Below are 26,422 nucleotides of genomic sequence, written 5' to 3'. Positions count from 1 at the left end.
AAGATCAACCTCAAAGCTGAATATTTACCTGGGAAGGTGAATATTTCTGCAGAATGGAATTCAAGATTCTTACGGGATTTTAGCGACTGGAAACTGAACAGTTATTGTTTCAGCAGACTAACTTAGTTTTGGGGACCCCTAGAGTTGGATCTTTTTGCGAGCAAGTTGATGTTTCAGCTAGAAGATTATTACAACTAGATGCCAGACCCCGGTCCTCTAGCGGTGAATGCTTTCCTTCAAACTTGGAAGGGAACAAATGCATATGCATTTCCTCCCTTCGCAGTGATTCTGAGAGTTCTCCAGAAAGTAAGGCAGGAGAGGTGCTTAATTGTCGTGATAACTCTATTTTGGTTCTCTCAAGCATGGTTCCCAAAGACCTTAGAGCTTGGTTGCAACATTCCCTTTTTCCTTACGGCTCTACCTAGGTCTTCTGCAAAACGCAGATGGGGGTGAACATCCTTTGGTGATGACAGGGTCTTTAAACCGTCTTGTCTGGAAAGTATCAGGAGATCCAGAGAAATGTCAGGCCTTTCGACAAAGCTGATGAGCTGTTACAGGAGTCCTGTGCACCCAGGGTACCCCCAGTAGATACAGTGGAATTTGTAAGTCATGGGTTCGTTGGTGCTTGCAAAGGGATTTGGATCCTGTGGAGGCTCCTATACTTCAGGTGGTCAATGTCCTTGTGGAACAGTTTGATAGAGGACTTAGCTATAGAATAATAAACTGTTATAAGTCGACAATCTCTGCAGGACACTGTTTAGTTAATGGCAGGTCTGTAGGAAAGAATGTTTTGATCTGTAGAGTGCTTAAAAGCATCAGATTGAGGAGACCTCCAAAAGCTAGTTATGATATTGTTTGGGACGTTAAGTTAGTCCTTTCACTGTTTTTATCTTGACCTGCTAATAAATATTTAGGTATAAAAAGACTTTTGTTGAAGTTAGCCTCCTTACTTTGCCTTATATCTTTCTGAATAGTGTTGGATGTTAGGACCTTGGAGGCAAGTAACAGGGTTTATGTTGCCTTTGGTGTTACTTTTGAGATACCCAGTAGAAAGAAGACTATGTCCGATTCCATATATTATCTATCCTGCCTTTGATTTCTTGCAAAACATCTCTGTGTTGTGAAATGCATAAAGAAGTATGACTCCAGAATTTGTGAATTCAGAACGGATGTGTCTGATCAGCTTCTGCTTTTTTTTGTTAAACCTTTCAAAGTGCTTACCACAGCTACAATTGCAAAGTAGGTAAAATACATTAAGCAACAGGCTGGTGTAGATTTACAGAAATTTCAAGCTCATTCTATGATGGGAGTAATGGCTAGCCAGTGTGTTTTTAGGGGTGGAAAACTGGAGGATATTATGAAGGCGGCTGATTGTTCCAATTCCTTCACCTTTGCACTGCATTATTGTAAGCCAGCTGAACATATGTCTGAGGTTATGTTGAGGGGCTAGCAACATGCATAATGGTAGCCTCCAGTCTTGTAATGAAATAGTGATTCTCCAAATTGAATGAAAAGAGAATCAGAATTTCATTAAAGACAGTGAGATAACATTATCCCTCCCTCCCTGCTCTGTTTACAGGTTTCCAAAAATAATATATTTATATATTTGGTGAAAATATAGCAAAGGAATTTGTAGTTCTGGAAATTGGTCGGGAGGACAGCACCGCCACGAGAATGAAGTGGGCTGCTGGTTTTGATACACAGAAACCGCGATGGCAGGATGAAAGGTAACATGCATATGAGCAGGTGACTGGTTTGGGGACACTATTCAAGTGTTTTTGCAAGATACACCGTGAAGCAGAATCCACCATGGATATTATTTTAACACACAGGACTACAAGTCCCAAGCAGCCTTTCAATTTTCATAGCCCAGCCAGCAGAGGGCGATATAATCAGGGTTTGCGGGACTCTTCCTGTTTGTATCTGCTCACAGCACGCCAGCCCGTGATCAAGGTGCAGGAGCACCGAAACGCGTAGGGCAAGGCTGTGTTATTTCCAGCGATGTTACCTGCTCTGTTTGAATAAAGGATGTTGATGCTGATCCGGCCTCTCATTGTGTGCGTCCTCAACGTTGTGGCAAACCTTTGGATGATATATATATATATATATATATATTCACTGAAAAAAACATAGGTTTTAGGGGAAGTTATAGTTAGTTGGATATTTCACTCATACAAAACCATAGAAATTCCCCCGTTATAGTTAGTTCAGCTAACTATAACTCGTGCCCCCGCAATGCACTGCTGATGACGTCACATATTACATCACTCATGACATGGTCAGTGACATCACTGATGACATCATCCAGTGACTGTGTGTTTCTGTAAAGTTTAAATATGTTTAATACATATAGGGAAAGGCGTATTGAAGAATGAGTGCGTGTATAAGTGTCTGAATGGATGATTTAGTAGGTGTGTGACTGACTCTATAAGTGAGTGAATTAACTTATCTTACTGAATGCATGGGTTAGTGAGTAAACTGTGTGAATGTCTGTATCTGTCTGTCTGTTGGTGTGTAAGCGGCTGCATGGGTTTGCGAATAGCTACATGAGTATCTATATGGGTTATTGATTGGTTGTCTGAGTATCTGTATGGGTGCCCGAGTGTTTGTGTGGGTGGGGTATGTGTGACTCTGTACATAGATGTGTGAGTGGGTGATTCACTGGGTGCATGGTTTCAAGAGTGCATCTTTGATGGACTGTATGGGTGGGTGAGTGTGTCTATAGGTGTGTTAGTGAGTGAATGTATATCTCAGTTGTATATGTGTTAGTAACTACATATGTGAAAGGCAGTATATATGTTTGTTGGAGTATAGAAATGGCTATAAGTGAGAGTGTGTGATTGTGAGAGTGGCTGTATTGATGAGTCTGTGCTTGTATCAGTGATTGTATAAGAGCGTAAGTATGTGCTAGTATTTGTATGAGTAACTGAGCTGGTGTGTGTATAACTGTATAGGTGAGTAAATGGACCTGTGATTAATTATTTGCATGACTCACTAGGTGTGTGAGTACCTCTATGGATGAGTGGCGGTGTGTGAGTTTCTATATAGGTGTATGAGTGCCTATGATAGTCCTGTACTGAGTGACCATAAGTATGAGTGACTGTACGGGTGAGTGAGTGGATGTGTGTGTGTAAACCTAAGAATAAGTGAGTGGGTATGTAGTTAATGGTGTCTATGGTTTTGAGAGTGGGTGTATCAAAGGTTATATTAGGGTGTGAGAAGATGCATCAATTTATCACATGAATGATGTCATCAGTGATGTCATCAGTGATGTCATTTGAGATGTCATCAGTGATGTCACTGACCATGTCATGAGTGATGTAATATGTGACGTCATCAGCAGTGAATTACGGGGGCGCGAGTTATAGTTAGCTGAACTAACTATAACGGGGGAATTTCTATGGTTTTGTATGAGTGAAATGTCCAACTAAGTATAACTTTCCCTAAAACCTATGTTTTTTTCAGTAAATTTCGACGGTTTTTTAATTGCAAATTTCTAACTATAACGTGCCTGAAACCTATGGTTTTTTCAGTGAATTTCAAAGGTTTTTTAAATGCTAATTCTTAAGTATAACATGTCTGAAACGTATGGTTTTTTCAGTGAATTTCAAAGGTTTTTAAATTATATTTTTAAAATGTATTTCTTGTTCTAATTTTTTTATATTATTTAACTACATTTTTTTAATCTACTTATTTTTATTTTTATATTGTTTACATTACACTACACATTTAAAAAAAATTTTTTTTTAAATAAATATATATTTTATTATTATTTTATATTCTTTTAAATATACTTATATTATTTTTTGTATTGGTTTTTTTCTTTTTTTTTTAAGTCGCGAACCCAAAGCGCACCCTTCCCGTTCACAGCGCGGAACGTGAACGTGTCCGCCGTTTTAGGATTGATGTGTAGGATCCACGTACGGTGTGCGACGAGTACGACTTTCCCAACGCGGACGCTTTGCGACTGGTACGCGACTTGTAGCACATACGCGACTTGTACGTATTACGTGACAGTTGCGCGGTTGCGCGTGATATTATAAGCATATCAGACGCGGTGGGTGCGCGACTTCCGTGAAATTTTTTAATGTTCAAAAACTTACATATGTATATATATTTAATATAAATATTAAGACAAGACATTATTTAAGCTAATCTTAAAAATAATATTCTTTAACTTTAAATAAAGTTACATTTCTTTGAAATGCAATTTCGCGAAGTCGCGCTGGGTGCGAGTTGGGTACGAGCTGCGTGTGTGCACCCTACGTGGACCCCATGTGACCACAAAAAAAGAGATTTGATTGGGTCATTACACTTCCTATTGCAAGTATTGAAGGACCCCACCCATTTCAATCATTCTTGTTAGACCTCCCTTAGGAGAAGACATCTGCTAGCAAGAACTGCTCTTTTTGCTTATTGCACACCTGTTTGTCCTCAAATTTGGAGAAATGGCAGCTAATCCACCATCATCTGATTCAGAAGATTCTGAGAGAGAAGAATTTGTGCCTGAACCTCCCCTCCAGAAAAGTACACTTCAATTGTGTGGAAGTTTTTTACTTTTCCACCAGGGCTGAAAAAGGTTAATGCAACCAAAGTTACTTGCAAAATATGCAAGGCGGTCCTCTCCAGGGTAGACCCTACAAAGAAATACTCTTGTGGAACGGCGAGTATGCGGAAACATCTTCAGACACGACATCCGGTCAACTTTGCAAGGGAAGAGATGAGAAGACTGAGGGAAAAAGCTCCTGCACCACCAGGTGTTGCAAGTACATCTGGGGCAACACCATCAACTTCAACATCTCCTCCTGATATTCGTCCCCAATTTGAGAAAGTCAGGATGCATTGTGTTAAATGCAACCACCTAATTGCATATGGAGAGAACTCAGTGGACCTTGTTTGTCGTGCCATCGACAACCACCGTTGCTAGTTTCCTTTTTTTCCCTCCTCCTAGTTTTTAGTTCTGTTTGTCCTGTTGACATTTTTCCCTCTTTTAAAAAACCCACAAAATTGTTCAAAAAATCCCAAAAAATATATAAAACAACAAAAAAAAAGTTATTTTCAGAACTAACTACTCTGGTTAAAAAAAAGAGCTAAACTTGTATGCTAGTGTGTGAAAGTTTACATGAATGTATGTGTAGTAGATAATTGACTGAAAGAAAGCATTTGTGGTGTATGGTGAATGGATAAGTGCAGAACTATAAGGAAGCGCTGCAGCATGACACTGTAAAGTGTTTAGCTACAGCGTGCTGTGGTATTTCCGAAGCACAGGGATGTAACATATGCACATAAATATGTTGCAAGACTGTGCTTCCCTCTGCACAGCTGCTTAAACTGCAGCCATGTGGTGACACAGGCACCCTTCCACCATGGTGCAAGGATGTCTGTGTCATGTGGAGATTGTTTTTGTGCAGGAAGGTGTCCCTTTCAGCACAAAAACAATTGGTGAAGGCATTTTTTCCTTCAATATATGCTGTGCATTGTAGCATATATTGAAAGCGAAAAAATTAGGAGAAGTGAAAACAATTATCCTTGTTGTGCCTTGCTACACCAATTGGAGGATGGTGCAGCATTCACATACATGTCCAGATTTATGATTTTTTTTTAAACTGGAGATGTGTCTTGTTCTATTAATCTTCTGAGCAAACACGCACAGCAACACCTATAGAACGTGTTTTCAACGCAAAGTGGTGTGTATGATGAGATTGTATTTACATGGAAAACAAAATGTATACAGAGTACCTTTTCCTCTCCTTGTAAATATGAAACAGAGTTAATAGTAGGCCAATTCTGATTATATGAGTACATTTCTGTACTGCTAACAGAGAACAAGATACATTTATAAGTACTTACGTTTTAGGAAACTTATAGGACATGTTTATATATTACTGAAGGGAAGGGATGGGGCCTAATGTGACATGTGCAAAAATACTGAGTTGTGTACTTTAAGTTAAAGAGATTTATTTCTTTTAATTCTAAAATTACCAGGTCCTACAAGACCACCATATCATTCTATTGTATACTATACCATGTGTCTTGCAGACAGGTGCTCTGAAGTAGTGTCCTATTTGATACCTGTCTGCAATGGAATTCTATGGCACAAATCTACTCCATCCATCTTCACTTTTTTTAACTGTGTTGAAACACACGCCATTGTGCAATTTAAAACTTACTTAAACTTACCTCAGCAGTAATACATTTAAAAAACGCTACACATTTTATTCAGTTGTTTTTTATAATGTAAATTGTGTTAAATTGCTTATTTTAGAATTAGGATCTGTGAAAGAAAAGACAAAATAGTGATAACATGTAATAATACATTTTTAACAACACAGCATAATTTAAACATTTTACAAAGTAATTTCTTTGCCTTTTTTTGCTGTTGTCAGAATATATTGAATTTCACTAGAAACAGTGATTTCATTCGTACTCATCACACAACAGCGTGCAAAAAAACCCAATCAAAAAGATTGTTTAAAAAAAACAACAATCTATCCTCAGTAAAATACCAGATAATACAAATCACACATATATAAAATGCTTACTGCTAAGAAAATGTTATAACTTAAATTTATAAACACTGTAAATGTTTTTGCTTAAAAATATATACCGAGACAATGTGTAAGAAAAAGTCCATAATTCAAACATATACCTTTCCATCAGGCCAAATGCTATTTTTGCACTACTTTTTATGTAAATTGTCCAATGGTAATCCTATTAAATTATAATAATAAATTCCTCAGAGGTTGAATTATCTTCCTAAAACTTTGGCTTTAAAAATTTTAGGTAGGAATTTGGTAATTCGCTAGGCAAACGTTATTTGAAAACCAACTGAGCATCATTACAAAGTGTCCAGCCTTTGTCACATTTTAGATAGGCAGTGTAATGTCCAGATGTTGTGGAAGGACCATCATGGAAAATTATTGCTACTGCTACAAAAGTCCTTCCTGATATTGATAGTTGAGTTGCTACAAAATGTTTTATTAAAGTGTCCAATTTTCTTCCATCAGTTGTACAACTTTGCATCATTAAAATTATATATTGTCCCTATCTTTGTAAAAATAATGTTGATAAAATTTCTGATTTTCATTGGCTACACTCCATGTTTTGATTTGCAGCTTTAACTAATTTATTGTAAGACACTGATTTACAGTCCGGTAATGTTAAATATAGAAATCTTTCAGTGTCTACATTAGTGCTACATGTATACATACAATTTTCACAATGATGTTTCCATTGATAACAAAGGCCAAAAATATTTTCTATTTCTACACCTTCATTTTCCAATACGGTAAGCATATACATTAGAAATTCCTGAGCATCTTGTTGGATATTTCGCGTAAATTGTGTAGAACCAGAACATACATCCAAAAGATTACGAACATCAGAAACGGTTTGTATTTACTTGTATCAGTTCTCAATTTTTCATAAACAGAATGCAACAAGGAACAACATCTTTTTTTCCGATTCTCCATAATTTGCTGTTGCAAACCTTGAAGAAAAAAAAACAACATTGACCACTACATTAGCATAGCAGTTGACACCTGAACTATTTTCAAACTGATAACCAACAATCTCTTCAACAGTGTCCTTTTTCTTTTTGCTTGCAATGACAACATTATCTTGTTTTTTTCCCTTCTTTACACCTTCAGTACAGATATTCTCATACCTTCTTTTTCGACCAACCACACGCTTTTCAAATACAGGATATTGACCTAAATTGGGAGCATATGTTCTTCTTAACCTATTATACTCTTTTACACAGTTTGCATCTGCAGTAACCTTTGTATCATCAAAATCAATCAAAAACAAACCAGATAATGTTCTGACTCGCGACAAAGCAATATATGCCATACCCTCTTTAAACACGGTAGATCCAATGTTCACCAAAGCACTGTCTACACTTAATCCTTGAGATTTATGAATGGTCACTGCGTATGCCAGAGAAAATGGAAATTGTTTCCTACGGACATATAAATCTTTAACAAGCAAAAAACGAACTGAACAACGACCAATTTCTTTAACTACTTCAATCTGATCAAATTTAATTTTTAAGAATTCTTTTCCATCTTTTTTCTGATAATTAACAAAATCCACAACTTTACCCATTGCTCCATTAACTAAACCTTTTTCTACAGCCAAATTACGCCTTAAAATTACCCGACAGTTTATACATGCATATAGATTCTTTTCTAAACCAGCCGCTATAGATATCTTTTTTCTAAAGAATCCAATTTTGTTTTCAATTTTCCCGTCAAAATAATAGTGATTCCGTCATGCTCTATTTTATCGATGGCTTCCATTTTTATAATTTCTTCATTTTCCAGTTTCAAAAGTTGTTAGTTGAATATAGAACACTCGCGCAGTGTTGGCATTAAGCAGATTACTGATTTATTTTCTGCAATTTTCATGTATATTTTCTCAGGAACTACATTTTCATTTGGAAACAAATTGGTAAGTAATCAACTCTGCAAAGCGTGTTTGCCATGTTCTGTCAGTAGTCCAATTCTAATATCTTGAAGAATACTTCCATATTCGGCATCATTTGCCTGTCGCATATTTTTCGTGAGTTCTTTGTATTCAAAATATGACCAAATGTTCATGTTTCCAACATTACCCAGAGACTTTCTGGTGTCTTCATGCGCAAGTGTTTTAAATACTGGTTGTCCTTTTACAGGAGTCAGTTGCAGTAGATCTCCAAAAACGATGACGTATTTTCCTCCAAATAACACGTCATACTCTGTTTTAAGAATCTGCTGCATTCTTAAATGCACAAAGGCAAGCATTAAGTTTGAGACCATGCTTACCTCATCAATAATGAGAAGTTTCATTTTCTTCAGGACTCTTGAAACTTCACAACAAGCTTCTCCAGATAGCTTGTGGTATTCCAATTTGTTCTCATGCTCTACTGGTAGCATTAGTAAACGATGTAAAGTAATTCCTTTAATGTCATGTGCTGCCAACCCAGTTGGAGCAGTGACAACACAAGACAAATGCGAATCAGTTGTTTGCTGTAGATAACTTGTAATTACTTTAATTAAGAAACTTTTTCCTGTTCCAGCTTGTCCACTCACATACATTCGGATAGGTTGAAATGATGTGCATGAGCACTCTTTCTTTTCATGAAGTAATCCATGGTCAATCTGTTGTCTCACTTGCTGATATAATTGTTTCTGTTCAACATTTAGTTGTTCTTCCAATTTTGCTAAGTCCATTACATCTTCTTGAGCTTGATGCATTGCTGTTTCCACCTCATTCATGGCAATTGCTGCTTCATTTTCAACAATTGGTTGTCCTAGTGGATCTTGACTCAGCGCAGCAGAACTTTGACTGTCTTGAGAACTGTCTCTAGCAATCTCAGCTGTAATTGTAGCTTCTTGATCAATTTCATCATTCAACATTTTCACATAATTTGCAAAAGCACTGCATTGTATGCTATCTTTACAAGCATTAAAGGAATATTCATAGCTCTGAAAATCTCCATGTAATTCCAGTTCTGAACGCCACGGTTTGAACAGTTGCAAAAGGGCTAAATAGTAAAATTCCCTTTTATCAGCAGTGTCGCAACTCAGCTTCCTGTGATTAATCAAATTTCCTTTTGTTTGTTTCACCAAACATCCTTCGGAACCAATAACTGCATATTTTCCATCATTGATATTCTCTGTAGTATTCCGTTTAAAAGTGTAGTTTTGCAGCACTTCATAGAGACACATGTTCTCAAGATGATGACTTCTGTTTGGGTAATATGTGTCCAACATTTTCGTTTTCAAAATATCTGTACTTTCTGGTTCTTTTTCTGCTAAATATTCAATTTCTTGAACAGATTTCAGTACCCGATTTCGCATTGCTGCAAGACCTAGATTCACCCAAATGATTCTTCTAGATTTGGAGTATAGACTTGCAGATGATAACCGATCTGAGCATTCATATGCTCCAATTTCTCGATGCGATAACATCTTCAAACTGAAACTGTATAATTTCTTACTTAGAGTCTTCTCGTGAGAAATCTCTTCTCACATTTCTTTCAATTCCATCTTTTCTGATTTAGTAATGTAGGACGTTACATATCGAGCAACAGCAATGGAATTGTCCGCAACGTACTGAATATCCATGTTAGCATTCCACATGGATAAAATAACTGGATTTTTCGGAGACTTTCTTGTGATGGTATGTCGCATAGCTGACATAAAACTGTTCACTCTTCCTTTGGATAATACAGGACGTGGAAATGCAAAACAACATCTGGTATAGAACTTATCCTTAGACTTGTACTTTCGTCGACAGTATTTTCCACATCAATGGCTTTGGAATCGTAAGACATGTTGTTTTAAGTTTTTATCTTCTGTGCTTTTGGGTACAGCACATGTGGCATATTCTTCAATGAAAGACAAAACAGTATCATCTGAATCTGCTCCAAATTTGGGGGCGTCCTTGATCCATAACAGCATATGTATATGAGGAGCACCTCTTGCTTGATACTCCTTTCTCCAAAAGAAATCCACAACTTCTCCAAGAGGAGGATTTTTTTTATTGCAGAGAAAATACATCATAGCTTCAAATCTATGATTGAAATATCTGCATACATTAACAGGATCCAAAGAGCACAATTCTCCAGGGGTCTTGTATTCAATATTTTTTTTATTGGAATTTGCCTCTCGAAGAAATTCAAGTAATTCATCCCAAGCGTACTCAGCACAGCTTAGGGTAAGGAACCATGTAGGAGTTCCTAAGTTCTGTAGCATACATTTCAGTTCTCCATGACGACGGTACCAATAGTCATTAGTCCCATGCTGACATGCCATCAGATTAATCAACTGAGATTCTAAATGATCATCTCTCTGATGCACTTTAGCCATAAAATCCTTTGCAGATACATTTTGCAGATGTACTCCAGTTTTTAAAATGTAATTTACTGCTTTTGAAAGTCCAGAAAAGTCACTTTCAAACAAAAGATGAAACATATAAGGGATACATAGTCGAAATCTTGGATCTTCTTCATATAATCTTGTTGTCTGATATTCAGATGCAGGAATCTGCACAGAACGTTCATCATATCGTCCACCTTTTCCTGTTGGAAACAACTGTGGGAAACTACGAGCTTCTAAGCTCTCTTCCCATACACTCATGGGACTTCCTTTTGCTTTTTTCATTTGGAATAACTCAATAGTATTCCCAATCACTTCTCTGGAATTAAGTGGATGTACACTGTAATGTTCATAGATTTCTTCACATCTGGACATGTCCACTATTTCAATTTGTCCACTTGATGTTTCAGTATCTTCTGCTAAATGTATTTCTTCTTCTCCTACATACACATTTCTATAGTACTCATTATTTTTTATCAGATACAATGTTGCCTTTTGCACTTTTCTAACATCCACTAACTCTTGCCAGATTTTCTTATTCTTAGTAGGAACACCATTAACTAGAATAACTAGTGGTTCATTTTCTACACGGTCTACACCAATAGTTTCAATGTTTTTCTTTAAATCTAACGGTAAATACACAACTCTTCCTTTTAATCCTCTTTGTAAATCTGATGGAGGCAATTTACCTGTGTGACGCTCCATACGAACATTAGCCTGAAACGGGTGCACACATTGAATGAGAATAGACTCCTAAGTATTTAAATCTATCAGCTCTGGAGGAATAGCAACCAACTCTAGATTATTATAAACAGCTCTAACGGGGATTTTATTCTCATCTAATTTGTTATAACAATATTTGCAAATACACTGGTCAGAATCCAAATCAAAACAATTTTCTACCAACAAATACGTTGCAAATTCCTTCCACTTATCATTATTTTCTCTTTCACTTTTTAAATACAGATTGACACTCCTAGTCTGATTTTTATAGTGAGTTCGCCGACAACAAATACAAGAAAAATGTGGCCTTTCACCTGAAATCACCTTAAACTTTGTAATTTGATCTTCAACATTTTTTGTAATAGTGGGTTTTACATTGTCTTCAACATTTTGTTCTGTTAATGTGTCAGTTTCTGCACTCTCTTGTTGAGGACCAAAGTAACAAAACTCAATTTCATCACAAACCTTCTTCACATCTGATACTGACCCACGCAAAAGAGCACTGTTCAACTCATTTAACTTTAGTGCTGGACTTTTTGCATAATACAATCTTCTCACTAACTTCCGCATTTGAGTATGATGTACTGCCAACATCCTGAAATGGTGAAAAACACTTTGACAAACTTTCCTAGAAAGACAAGCCAGAGAATGACCTTGCAAACCAGTATTTTTTCTCACTCTGCAAGGGTCTAGTCCTTGCAACACCTTAATCTTTTGTTTAACACTTTTTTTACTATATGCTCGTAGGAAATCGCATAATTTATCAATAGATTCTTGTCGTACACTACAAATACTACTGCAATCCCAAGTGTACCCTGGGGCTTTAGGACGTCTCCCTAGAACTTCATCAGCTATCACTTCTTCTGCATTTCTGGGAATCATTTTCTCTTTCTCAAATGGACAACCATTTCTAACCTCATAAGCTCGACCACTGGTATCAACTGCATGCAACAAATCATTGGTCTGTAAATAACTCTCCTCATTAAAGAAAGGCTCAGAACTTGAACTGTGTTTCCATTCACCCAAAAATTAGTTCTGTTAATTACTCTTTTCCTTTTCCTTTTGGCCATTATTAAATGGATTGGTTTATCTAGTGATCGAATTCTATTTAATACTAAAATGAATAGTTTCCTTTTTACTTCAAAAGCCTTTTCAACAATGGTTTCAATATGCTTCTTTTTATAAAAGATTGCTCTCTTTTTATATTTCTTCGTATCTTTCAGCAAATTATGTACTACTCTGTTGTAAAATAATTTTTTGTGTATTTCTTTATACTGATTTTGTCTTCTTTTACCATACTTCGTGTCCTTTGAGTGTCCATTTGCTTTTTTTCCTTTCCTATTATTTTGAGTATTTTTTCTAGTTGTAGCATTCTCAGTGGTTTCAGCATTCTGTACATTCTGTCTGGCCCTACAAACATTTTTAATAAATTGCTTTGTGATTTTACCAGAAGATTTTTTCTTTTTAGCCACATTATGTCGTTTATCCAATACTTGTGGTTGATTTTTCTTCAAGTAACTGTCCTTTTTCTATTCTTTTCTTTTTCTTACTTTGTCCGGCATGATAACTTTATTTTAATGTTGATAAACAGTATCTGTAAAAAAGAATCATAAATAAATGTATTTTAATAACTTTATAAATTATACTTTTCTATTACTATACTGACTAAGAAATTATAGGCCTGAAGCACAAGTGTGAAGGTGGTTAGACCACTACATGCATAGTGCATAGCTGTTTGAAGTACTCCATGCCCTAAAGCCTGGCTCACTGCATAAGTACATGCTTACTGACTGAATGATTACACTACTATAAGGAGAGACACTGGGTGAATTCATAATTGGTTGAGTTTTACCCTAGTGAATGTATTACTACATGGTACAGAAAGAATCACTATGGGTTTGCAACAGCAGTCACAGTGTGGTTGCTGGAGTGTATGCATAGTGACTGGGGAATTGTAGGCCTGAAGCACAAGTGTGAAAGTGGTTAGACCACTACATGCATAGTGCATAGCCGTTTGAAACACTTCATGCCCTAATGCCTGATTACAGTACTATAAGGAGAGATACTGGCTGAATTCATAATTGGTTAAGTTTTACTTTAGTGAATGCATTACTACATGATACTGAAAGAGTCACTATGGGATTGCAACAGCAGTCAAATACCAAAATGCTTCTCTCAGAATCATTCCTAATTACACTCAGACTCACAGTGTGATTCTAGACAACAAACACTGTACCTTGGATAATACCAAAACACATTTAGTATACAGGAAGGGATAGTCCATATTATTATAGGAGCCTGACTCATTTTGCAAATATATAAACAATGACTGGTTTCTAATCCAACCAAAATGTGAAAACAGAATAGGATTTTAATCAGTTATATGTCTGCAAACACATGAAATACCAAAATGCTTCTCTCCAAATGATTCCTAAAGGCACAGAGACTCACCGTGTGATTCTAGACAACCAACACTATCCCTTACATTTTACCAAAACACATTTAGTACTCTACAAGACGTAAGGTGACTACACACATTCCTCAAAATTTTCTACTACACATTTGTATAGAGTGCTTCTGTCAGAATGATTCCTAAATGCACACAGACTCACTGTGTGATTCTAGACAAACAACACTATCCCTTGCATTTTATAAAAATACATTTACTAGTCTACAAGATGTAAGGTGACTGCACACATTGCACAACATATTCTACTACACATTAGTACCAAAATGTTTCTTTCAAAATGATTCCTAAATGCACACAGACTCACTGTGTTCTTCTAGACAAGCAAGACTATCCCTTACATTTTACCAAAACACATTTAGTAGTCTACAAGACGTAAGATGACTGCACACATTCCACAACATTTTCTACTACACATTAGTATAGAGTGCTTCTCTCAGAATGATTCCTAAATGCACACAGACTCACTGTGTGATTCTAGACAAACAACACTATCCCTTGCATTTTACCAAAACACATTTCATAGTCTACAAGGAGTACTGCATTTTAGTGTAGAAACTGGACTCATTTTGCAAATACATAAACAATGACTGGTTTCTAATTCTACCAAAACATGAAAACAGCACAGTTATCTGTCTGCAAACACATGAAAAACACAAATGCTTATCTCAGAATGGTTTCTAAACGCACACAAACTCACAATAAGATTCTAGACAAAAAAAAGTACTCCCTGCACTTTAGCAGGAGAAACACATTAGTCTGATTAAAATCAAAATGGACCACAATCATCCCCTCACAATTAAATAACTCACCTTTCAAATTGTTTTGTAGATTAAGAAGTATGTCAGTCACACAGCAGATTTTCTTATACAGAATCTCTGCACTGTGCACCTGTCAGCAAAACCAAAGAATGGCAAAGTTTCCCTCTCATTTTGCACACATATACATGTAAACATCAAATCACATTGCTTCCCACATTAATTCAAAAGCAAACACACATTTCTATTGGTTACACATCTCAACCCTTTCCAAATGACATAAATTTGAACCCTACCCCCAATCTGCCTTCTGTCTGTTACCATAGAAACAGTTCATGGAACACTTAACTGAGCACACAGGTCACAAGTTCAGCACACAATGTTGCTAATCAAAACAGCAAGTGTGCTTGACTTTTCAACATATCAGCTTATCCTATGAAATGTTCCTTTCAATCAGTTTTTGTTAACCAATAAGAATCATGGTTTTAAAAAACAGAAACATGCACCCTAGTTTTCAGTGTAGAATGTTGTCAAACAACCAATCATTTGTTTTCTTTTTTCAAAAATGCATCTTATCCACCATTTTAGAAAAATCTTACTTTTCAAACTGCCATTTCATTTACAGAGACCATCTGAGTGCATCCAGACCTCCCTTCGAGATGCTTAGAGTGTGGATTGTGGTACACAGATATATTTTCTGGAGCTAAAGGTATGCAGAAAACAAAGGCATTCACAAAGACCTAGGTTTGCCAAATGTAGACATTAAATGGATTGGACAGAGAGGGTTAAAGTGGCACCAATTGATGGCATTTGTTAAAATCCTTTTTGCATCTCCAACACCCTGACCTCATAATTGTGCACTGTGGTGGCAATGACCTAGGCACTTTGACTGGGGTAGGTCTGGAAATGCTTATGAAGGACACCTTTGAAGAATTGATGTCACTTTTCCCCCAAACTGCCTTTGTCTATTCTAACATATGCCAAAGGCAGAAATGGAACTGGTCCAATCAATTTTGTCCACAGATTGAGAAAGCTAGGAAACATGTGAATAAATCTGTTTCTGCTTTTCTTCGAGACTATGGAATGGGGTCCATTTACCACAACAATCTGCGTTTCAATATGGATGGCATCTATAGGAGAGATGGTGTACATTTTACAGATGAGGGAAATAGAGTCTTCGTCATAAACTTTAGACTCTGCATCAGTACTTACTTGTAGGTACCAAAACTCTGTCAATAAACACAACGGCTCTTTTTAGAGCCACCCAAGATCTAAAGACATAAGCTTGATGTATATCTCGAAAATGTTTTTTTTTTGTTGCTTGGAGTCATGCACCCTACAGGTTAGTAGTCGTGCATCCAACGTGTGCACACCAGGGGGCCGCGCTGAGAGCCGCGCTGGATGCGCGACTCCTAATTTTACAGTAAAAAAAAAAAATTGCCCATCACTAATATTTATTATCCCCGGGGACCCCATCCCCCGGGGCTTAAAAAAAACGTTGGGGACCGTGGGGGGAGCCCCAAAGCCCCTACGGTCCCCGCATCCTTCGGGAGCCTGCATTGCTTTTCCACATGGGAAGCTGCTGACATGCAGCTCCCTGTGTGGAAAAGCAATATGATTTGGATTTTGAAAAGAGAGAGCAGGTTTCCCTGCTCTCGCTTTCAAAATCCAAACGCAGTTTGCTATGGGACGGCGGGAGACTCCCACCCTCTCATAGCAAACAACAGTGTCCTGGGGGTGGGCACCCCAGGACACTGCAGGAGCCGGCCCTGGGGGGTGGCGGTCCCCAGGGCACTCGAGGGCTCCAGGAGGGGGGCCACGCAGCCCCCCTCCCCCAATACATAAAGCCCCGGGGGTAGTGGTCCCCAGGGCTTGGGGGGGCCGTTGAGCCCCCCCACAAATTATACTGAGAGGGGCTTTCGAGCCCCTCCCAATTTATTTTGTAGCCCGGGGTGGTGGCGGTCCCTGGGGCCCCTCTGGGACCCCTTTAAATTTAATAATGTGGCCCCCGGGGCTAATTATAAAAAAAAGCTCTGGTTTTTTTTTAACGGCAGGATCCGCGAACCCTGCACGCACTTTAAGGTTTAACAAAATAAATAAAAATTGGGGGCCCTGGTAGTCCTTCTGGGACCCCCTAAGCAGGTCTAGAGGGTCAGGGTATTTCTACCCTGCCCCCTTTATACGTTTTGCTCACTTATTCCACAGACTTCTTCAGCCTCACTTCTACCGAGGCACAAAATGGCTGCCAACAGTTCCTGGTTTTGAATGTTGACAACGACTTGACAGCCAATTAGCATTCAGCGCATGATGGGGATGCTGCGCTCAGGGTGTGCAGAGCCAGTGCGGCCATAGATATATGTACTTTTAACTGTAATTTTCTCAGGAACTACTGAACAGATTGACACCATTTAAGCAAAAGGCATGAGTCTGAACTGAGGACTACCTCTTTGCCAAATGTGGTGTAATTCCGTTCAGCAGTTGGGGCTGTAGCTGCGGCTAAAGGTTCTATGGGAAATTGCATGGGGAAAACACGTTTTGGGACCCCCCTTTTTTTTAAAATCGCGGTCCGCGCATCCCGCTAAGGAAAAAAAAACGAAGCGCGGCCTCCCGCTGCCGGCTCCCTCAGGAAGCGGGGAGACGGCTGGGACCGTGGGGGGATTGGGACCCCCCCACGGTCCCCAACGAGATGGCGAGGCCCCGGGGGATGGGGTCCCCGGGGCCAGTAGTGGCCTGGGAGGGGGGCCACGCAGCCCCCCTCCCCAAAATAAAAATAAAAAAAATTTAAAAACGGCCCGGGGGATGGGGTCCTCGGGGCCAAAAGAGGCCACAGGAGGGGGGCAAGACAGCCCCCGCCAAAAAAAAAAGCAAAACAAAAAAGGGCCACGCCCCGGGGGATGGGGTCCCCGGGTCAAATTAAGGCCTCGGGAGGGGGGCCACGCGGCCCCCCTCCACAGTTTAAAAAAAAAAAGAAATAGGGGCAGGCCTTGGGGGATGGGGTCCCCAGGGCCAAAAAATAAGAAAAAGAAGGGGAGGTACACAGCCCCCCTTCTTAAAAAGAAAAAAAAAACGGGATCGGGAGGAGGCCACGTCCCCTCCTTTCATCACTCTGCAAACGTGCCCCCTGGCGTGTTTGCAGAGGGGGAACGAATTCCCCTTCAATACTGGGGGTCCCTGGGGGCCAACTAGCCCACCAGGAACCTCCAGTATGCGCCAGGGGGCTGCATTGCAGAGAGGTGTAATGAGGCCATGCCCCTTTTTACACCTCTCTGCAACGCAGCTCCGTGGCACTTACTGGAGGTACCTGGTGGACTAGTTGGCCGCCAGGGGACCTCAGGATTCAAGGGGACTTAATCTCCCAACTTAAAATGCGCGACGGGGCGCGTTTGCACAGTGGTGAAGGTAGGGGGCGGGGCCTGAGGTGATACTGTGCAAACACGCCCTGTGGCGCATTTTAAGTTGGGGAATTCATTCCTCTTCAATCCAGAGGTCCCCTAGGGGACAACTAGCCCACCAGGTACTTCCACTAAGCGCCACGGAGCTGCGTTGCAGAGTGTTGTAAAAAGGGGTGTGGTCTCTGAACACCTCTCTGCAACGCAGCCCCCTGGCGCATACTGGAGGTACCTGGTGGGCTAGTTGGCCCCCAGGGGACCTCAGGATTGAAGAGGAATTAATTCCCCAACTTAAAATGCGCCACGGGGCGCGTTTGCACAGTGGTGAAGGTAGGGGGCGGGGCCTGAGGTGATACTGTGCAAACACGCCCTGTGGCGCGTTTTAAGTTGGGGAATTAATTCCTCTTCAATCCTGAGGGTCCCTGGGGACCAACTAGCCCACCAGATACCTCCAGTAAGCGCCACGGAGCTGCGTTGCAGAGTGTTGTAAAAAGGGGCGTGGCCTCAACATCTCTCTGCAATGCAGCTCCCAGCGTACTTACCAGTAACTTGTATTTCCTTCCATAGGAATCCATTGTGTGGTTTTCACCAGAAAATGTTCTAAGTGTCCATTTTTGAAACGTACAAATATTCCTCTAAAATCAGCCGAAGTACGAATTCCGATTTACTCACCTGTTATCAGGAGAGAACCCAGTGCTGCATCTTTTAGCCCAGCACTGACCCTGAAAAGTAAATCTAAGCGTATTTACCAGTAACTTGTATTTCCGTCCATAGGAATCCATTGTGTGGTTTTCAGCAGAAAAGTTTCTAAGTGTCTATTTTCACAAACTAAAAATATTCCTCTAAAATCAGCCGAACTACGAATTCCGATTTACTCACCTGTTATCAGGAGAGAACCCAGTGCTGCATCTTTTAGCCCAGCACTGACTCTGAAAAGTAATTCTAAGCGTACTTACCAGTAACTTGTATTTCCTTCCATAGGAATCCATTGTGTGGTTTTCAGCAGAAAATGTTCTGTGTCCATTTATGAAACGTACAAATATTCGTCGAAAATCAGCCGAACTACGAATTCCGATTTACTCACCTGTAATCAGGAGAGAACCCAGTGCTGCATCTTTTAGCCCAGCACTGACCCTGAAAAGTAATTTTAAGCGTACTTACCAGTAACTTGTATTTCCTTCCATAGGAATCCATTGTGTGTTTTTCAGCAGAAAAGTTTCTAAGTGTCTATTTTTTAAATGTAAAAATATTCCTCTAAAATCAGCCGAACTACAAATTCCGATTTACTCATCTGTAATCAGGAGAGAACCCTGGGCTGCATCTTTTAGCCCAGCACTGACTCTGAAAAGTAATTCTAAGCGTACTTACCAGTATTTTGTATTTCCTTCCATAGGAATCCATTGTGTGGTTTTCAGCAGAAAATGTTCTGTGTCCATTTATGAAATGTACAAATATTCGTCTAAAATCAGCCGAACTACGAATTCCGATTTACTCACCTGTAATCAGGAGAGAACCCAGTGCTGCATCTTTTATCCCAGCACTGACCCTGAAAAGTAATTTTAAGCGTACTTACCAGTAAATTGTATTTCCTTCCATAGGAATCCATTGTCTGTTTTTCAGCAGAAAAGTTTCTAAGTGTCTATTTTCACAAACTAAAAATATTCCTAAAAAATCGTCTGTATGACCTAAACACATTCTTTCAACTGTTTACAGGAGGTTGGCCAGTGCTGGATCCAGGATCCACCACTGAGTAAGAAAAAGTAACAATAACACTACTTACCTGCTAAGTGAATTTTCTGCCATAGGATAACATTGGTGATTCTATGTGAAAAAATTTCTAAGTGTCAACTTTCAAAATACAATAATATTCCTTCAAAATAACTACTGTAACCAAAACGCTTTTACTCAACTGTTTACAGGAGATGTCCAAGGTCTGAATCTAGGATCCAGTCCTGTGGTTAGAAAAGTAATCCATAAAGTAACTAATTGCATTTAACTAGAAATTCACATTGAGCTCAATGTTGCTTTGTGTTTGAAATTGTGTTGGCCATTGCAACAACTGTAACTACTGTACTTAAAAGTCTTTTTGCTATTTGCCAAGTATTTAAACTAAAGTAATTCATTCAGAGAAAGTATATTTTGTATTGTAATGTATAATGTAATTAAAAAAAAATATCTAAAAATAAATAGTTTAAAAAATGTAGTAAATCAGTTTAAAAAAAAATCAGTATAACAATTAATACATTAAAAATTGTCATTAACAAAACCTTTGAAATTCACTGAAAAAACATAGGTTTCAGGCCTGATATAGTTAGGAATTAGCATTTAAAAAACCTTTGAAATTCACTGAAAAAACCATAGGTTTCAGGCCTGATATAGTTAGGAATTAGCATTTAAAAAACCTTTGAAATTCACTGAAAAACCCAAAGGTTTCAGGGACGTTATAGTTAGGAATTGGCATTTAAAAAACCTTAGAAATTCACTGAAAAAACCATAGGTTTCAGGGGCGTTATAGTTAGCTGGACATTTCCCTCATACAAAACCCTAGAAATTCCCCCGTTATAGTTAGTTCAGCTAACTATAACTTGCGCCCCCGCAATGCACTGCTGATGACGTCACATATTACATCACTCATGACATGGTCAGTGACATCACTGATGACATCTCAAATGACATCACTGATGACATCATCCATGTGACACTCTGATACACCTCATCACACACTAGTATAACCTTTCATCACTCACTGTAAAATACAGAGTTCCATATTTGAAACCATTGACACACCAATAACAGTTACTACATACCCATTCACTGATTCCTAAGTCTACACACACAACTACCCATTCACCCACAGAATCACTTATACATGCAGTCACTGATCAATATATCTCTGCACAGTGCATAAAAGTAACATCCTCAATAACATAGCATATAATACAAATCACACATATATAAAATGCTTTTTTCTAAGAGAATTTTGTTACTACAATATGAAAGAACCAAAACAATAATTCAATCAACAATTCTTTATAATTTCCATATACTTTAAATGATGTTCTTTAAAATATATGCTGTCAGAATATCCCAGAAAAAGTGCTTAATTCACATTCATATCTTTCCTCTAGGCCAAATGATATTCCTGAAATCCTTTATACTGAAATTGTCCAAAGCAATCATATTAATACATTTTAACATATTCCCAATAGGCCGAATTATTAGGTATGAATTTGGTAATTCGTTAGGCAAAAGATATCTAATAACCAAATGAGTATCATTCCAATATTTCCATCCTTTATTACATTTTAAATAGACAGTGTAATGTCCAGATGTTGTAGAAGGACCATTGTGGAAAATAATTGCTACTGCTACAAAAGTTCTTCCTGATATTGATAGTTGACTTGCTACAAACATTTTAATTAAAGTTTCCAATTTTCTTCCATCAGCTGTACAATGTTGTATCATTAAAATTATATATTGTCCAAATCTATGTATACATAGTGTTGATAACATTTTTGATTTGCATTGGCTACACTCCATGTTTTGATTTGATGCTTTAACTAATTTGTTGAAAGACACTGTTTTACAGTCTGGTATTGTTAAATATATTAATCTTTCAGTATCTATGTTAGTGATAGAAGTAAACCTACAATTTTTACATTCATGTTCCCATTTATAACGAAGTCCAAATAGATTTTCAATTTGTATTCCTTCATCTTCTAATACTGCAAGCATATACATTAGAAATTCCTGAGCATCTTATTGCACATTCTGTGTAAATTGCTTAGAACCAGAGTTTAGTTTTATCAGTTCTCAATTTTTCAAAAATAGATTGCAACAAGGGACAAAACTTTTTTCTCGATTCTCCATAATTAGCTGTTGCAGATTTTCTAGAAAAAATACATTTACCATTACATTAGCATATCAGTTGATACCTGAACTATTTTCTAACTGATATCCGACAATCTCTTCAATAGTGTCCTTTTTCTTTTTGCTTGGAATCTCAACATTATCTTGATTTTTTTTCTTCTCTTTAACTTCACTACAGATATTCTCATACCTTCTTTTTCGACCTACTACACGCTTTTCATATACAGGATATTCACCTAAATTGGGAGCATGCAGTCTCCTTAACCGATTATACTCTCTTACACAATTTGTATCTGCACTAATCTTTCTCTCATCAAAATCAATCAAATACAATCTAGATAAAGTTCTGACTCGGGACAAAGCAACATATGCCATTCCCTCTTTAAATACGGTACTTCCAATGTTTACCAAAGCACTGTCTACACTTAAACCTTGAGATTTATGAATAGTCACTGCATAAAGAAAGAGGAAACTGTTTTCTACGAACATATAAATCTTTAACAACCAAAAAACGAGCAGAACAATGAACAATTTGTTTTACTTCTTCAATCTGATCAAATTTGATTTTCAAACATTCAAAATATGACCAAATGTTAACGTTTCCAACACTTCCCAAAGACTTTCTGGTGTCTTCATGCACAAGCGTTTTAAATACTGGTTGCCCTTTTACAGGAGTAAGTTGCAGTAGATCACCAAAAACTATCACATGTTTTCCGCCAAATAAGACATTGTATTCTGTTTTTAAAATTTGCTGCATTCTTAAATGCACAAAGGCAAGCATTAAGTTTGAGACCATGCTCACCTCATCAATAATCAGAAGTTTCATTTTCTTCAGGACTCTTGAAACTTCACAACAAGCTTCTCCAGATAGCTTGTGATATTCCAATTTATTTTCATGTTCTACAGGTAGCATTAGTAAACGATATAATGTAATTCCTTTAATGTTGTGTGCTGCCAACCCAGTTGGAGCAGTTACAACACAAGACAAATGTGAGTCAGTTGTTTTCCGTAGATAAGTGGTCAAAACTTTAATCAAGAAACTTTTTCCTGTACCAGCTCTACCACTGAGTTACATTCGGATAGGTTGAAATGATGTGCATGTGCATTCATTCTTCTTATAATAAAGAAAACCATGGTCGATCTGTTGTCTAACTTGCTGATATATTTCTTTCTGTTCAATATTTAGTTGTTCTTCCAAGTTTTCTAAGTCCATAATATCTTCTTCTTTTTTTTTTTTATTACAAACAGAAAAATGCATCATTTATTGTTGCTTTACAAAGAAATCACAGATTATTGCACTTGGGCATAAAGTGTCCATATCATGAACGTTTGTAGGCAGATTAATAGCTGGTTTCCAACGGTCAATTGCCTTCAATGTTCAGCATAACCAAAAACTGAGAAAACGCGACTGGAATAGAAATAAACTCTGTCTCTAGTTGGATTACTTTGGTGTGATCCAATACTAAGCCTATTCTTCATTCTTGGTGAAGTCAAAGGATCAGCCAAAAATACACCATCTTCCACATCCACACGACTTCAAGATTCTCTACGCAGTCATACATATCAACGGTTAACCTACATATGACAGGATACCACTTTTGTATTCCAAGGGGTAATACATACGGAACAATGAAAATTGTGCTAATTTCTCAGAGTGGCCTGTTTAGCTGAGATAGGGACTCCTTTGTTGCACATGGTTAGAAAGCAAATCGCAGGTGGATCCTTTGCTCAGTATAAAAATTATCTTCATTCGGTAAGAGTTATTTTTTAAAATAACGCAGAAAAGACTCCAGATCGAACACAAGGTATGAGGCATTGAAAAGGAGACTGCTGGTAGCGTGTTCAGTCAAGTCTACACATTTGATTTGGGTGCCGAACTTAAAGGGATCTCATTCATTTCTGTCCGCATACAGAGATATTCCCCAATCACTGCCATAAGAGCAACACAGACGGTATTGACGAGCCACCAAGTTAACGTAGCAGGAAAGTGAGAGTTGTAAATGCAGCATCCAAACAGGTGAAAAATGTGCATGGTTACTGTAAAGTCTAAACACTGCTTTCCCCGCCGTATAAAGTACAATAGGCCAATGGCACAAGTTAATGCATTGAGGATAAAAGCCATGATAGACAGCCTCCCAGACAGTGAAGAGAAGCCCAAAATGTCATAGCTGAACATCTGGTCCAAGGATGGGTTATTCTGTACGAGACTGTCCACCAATGCAATCCAGAGTCCAAGAGAGCTGTAGTAAATCGCCTGCATGAGGATGATCTGGGATGTGATGAGGACAAGATCCCAAATATAACTCCCGAACTGTCCCACCATTGTCACTGCAGTTCCGAAGAGACACTGGACTCGGAATGGGTTGTCCGCCTATCCTTGCGAGTTTAGGCCTGGGTCCTCGAAGTCTGCAGGGTCCACGGAACTCACGCCAAGCCCCACATTTTGTACAGGGAAAGCTCCTCTTCGTACCGGTGCATTCAGTCCAGTGAGAATGACTCCAGTGCAGACAACGTCCACCTGCCGCAGGATATGACGTACATGACATAACAACACACACGTACACTAGACTATGCTAGCCTTCTTGCGCTTGATGCATTGCTGTTTACACTTCACTCATAGCGATTGATGCTTCGTTTTCAAGAATTGGTTGTCCTAGTGGATCTTGACTCAGTGGAGCAGAACTTTGACTGTCTTGAGAACTGTCTCTAGCAATCTCAGCTGCAATAGTAGCTTCTTGATCAATTTCTTCATTCAACATTTTAAGATAATTTGCAAAAACTGTGCATTCAATGCTATCTTTACATGCATTGAAAGAATATTCATAGCACTGAAAATCTCCAAGTAATTCCAATTCTGTACGCCAAGGCTTGAAGAGTTGCAAAAGTGCTAAATAATAAAATTCTCTTCTATCAGGAGTATCACAACTCAGTTTTCTATGATTAATCAGATTTCCTTTACTTTGTTTCACCAAACATCCTTCTGAACCAATCACTGCATATTTTCCTTCATTTATGTTTTCTGTAGTATTTCTCTTAAAACTATAATATTGCAGCACTTCATAGAGACATATGTTTTCAAGATGATGACTTCTATTTGGATAGTATGTATCCAACATGTTTGTTTTGACAATATCTGTGCTTTCTGGTTCATTTACTACTAAATATTCAATTTCTTGTATAGATTTAAGTACTCGATTTCACGTTGCAGCACGACCTAGACTCACCCAAATGATCCCTCTTGACTTTGAATATAAACTTGCAGACGACAACCGATCCGAGCATTCGTACGCTCCAATCTCTCGATGGGATAACATCTTCAAACTAAAACTGTACAATTTCTTACTAAGACTCTTCTCGTGGGAAATTTCTTCCCACATTTCTTTCAACTCCATCTTTTCTGATTTTGTTATGTATGATGTTGCATACCGAGCAACAGCAATGGAATTGTCCGCAACATACTGGGTATCCATATTAGCATTCCACATTGAGAGAATAACTGGATTATAATCATTCATATAATTTGATTCTTCACTTCTTCTCAAATTGTACTTATTTTTGGGAGATTTGCTAGTGATGGTATGTCTCACTACAGACATGAAGCTGTTTACTCTTCCTTTGGATATTACTGGATGTGGAAAGCCAAAACGACATTTGGTATAAAACTTTTCCTTCGACTTGTATTTTTGTCGACAATATTTGCCACATCGATGACTTTGGAATCATAACACGTGTTGCCTTAAGGTGTTTTCTTCTGTTCTTTTTGGTATAACACATGTAACATAATCTTCAATAAAAGATAAAACAGTGTCATCTGAATCAGTTCCAAATTTGGGTGCATCCTTGATCCATAACAGCATATGTATATGAGGAGCACCTCTAGCTTGATACTCCTTTCTCCAAAAGAAATCAATAACTTCTCCAAGAGGAGGATTCTTTTTATTGCAGATACAAGACATCATAGCTTCAAACCTATGATTGAAATATCTGCATACATTTACAGGATCCAAAGAGCACAATTCTCTAGGTGTCTTGTATTGAATATTTTTAATATTTGAATTTGCTTCTCGAAGAAATTCAAGTAAATCATCCCAAGCGTATTCAGCACAGCTTAGGGTAACAAACCACATAGGAGTTCCTAAGTTCCTTAGCATGCATTTAAGTTCTCCATGACGACGATACCAATACTCATTAGTACCACGCTGATATGCCATCAAATGAATCAGTTGAGATTCTAAATTATCGTCTCTCTGATGTACTTTATCCATAAATTCCTTTGCAAAAACATTTTGAAGATGTACTCCTGTTTTTAATATGTGGTTGACTGCATATGAAAGTCCAGACAAGTCACTCTCA

At 38.1% G+C, this 26,422-nt stretch overlaps 1 pseudogene; it reads right to left on the bottom strand.

Annotated features, from left to right (window-relative positions):
- Window positions 1–23,892: 23,892 nt before the first annotated feature.
- LOC146805156 (protein SYS1 homolog pseudogene) lies at window positions 23,893–24,579 on the bottom strand (annotated as a pseudogene).
- Window positions 24,580–26,422: the final 1,843 nt, after the last annotated feature.

This window comes from Triturus cristatus, chromosome 8 (assembly GCF_964204655.1).
Source record: "Triturus cristatus chromosome 8, aTriCri1.1, whole genome shotgun sequence".
NCBI lineage: Eukaryota > Metazoa > Chordata > Amphibia > Caudata > Salamandridae > Triturus > Triturus cristatus.
This window is presented reverse-complemented; position numbering and strand designations above follow the sequence as displayed.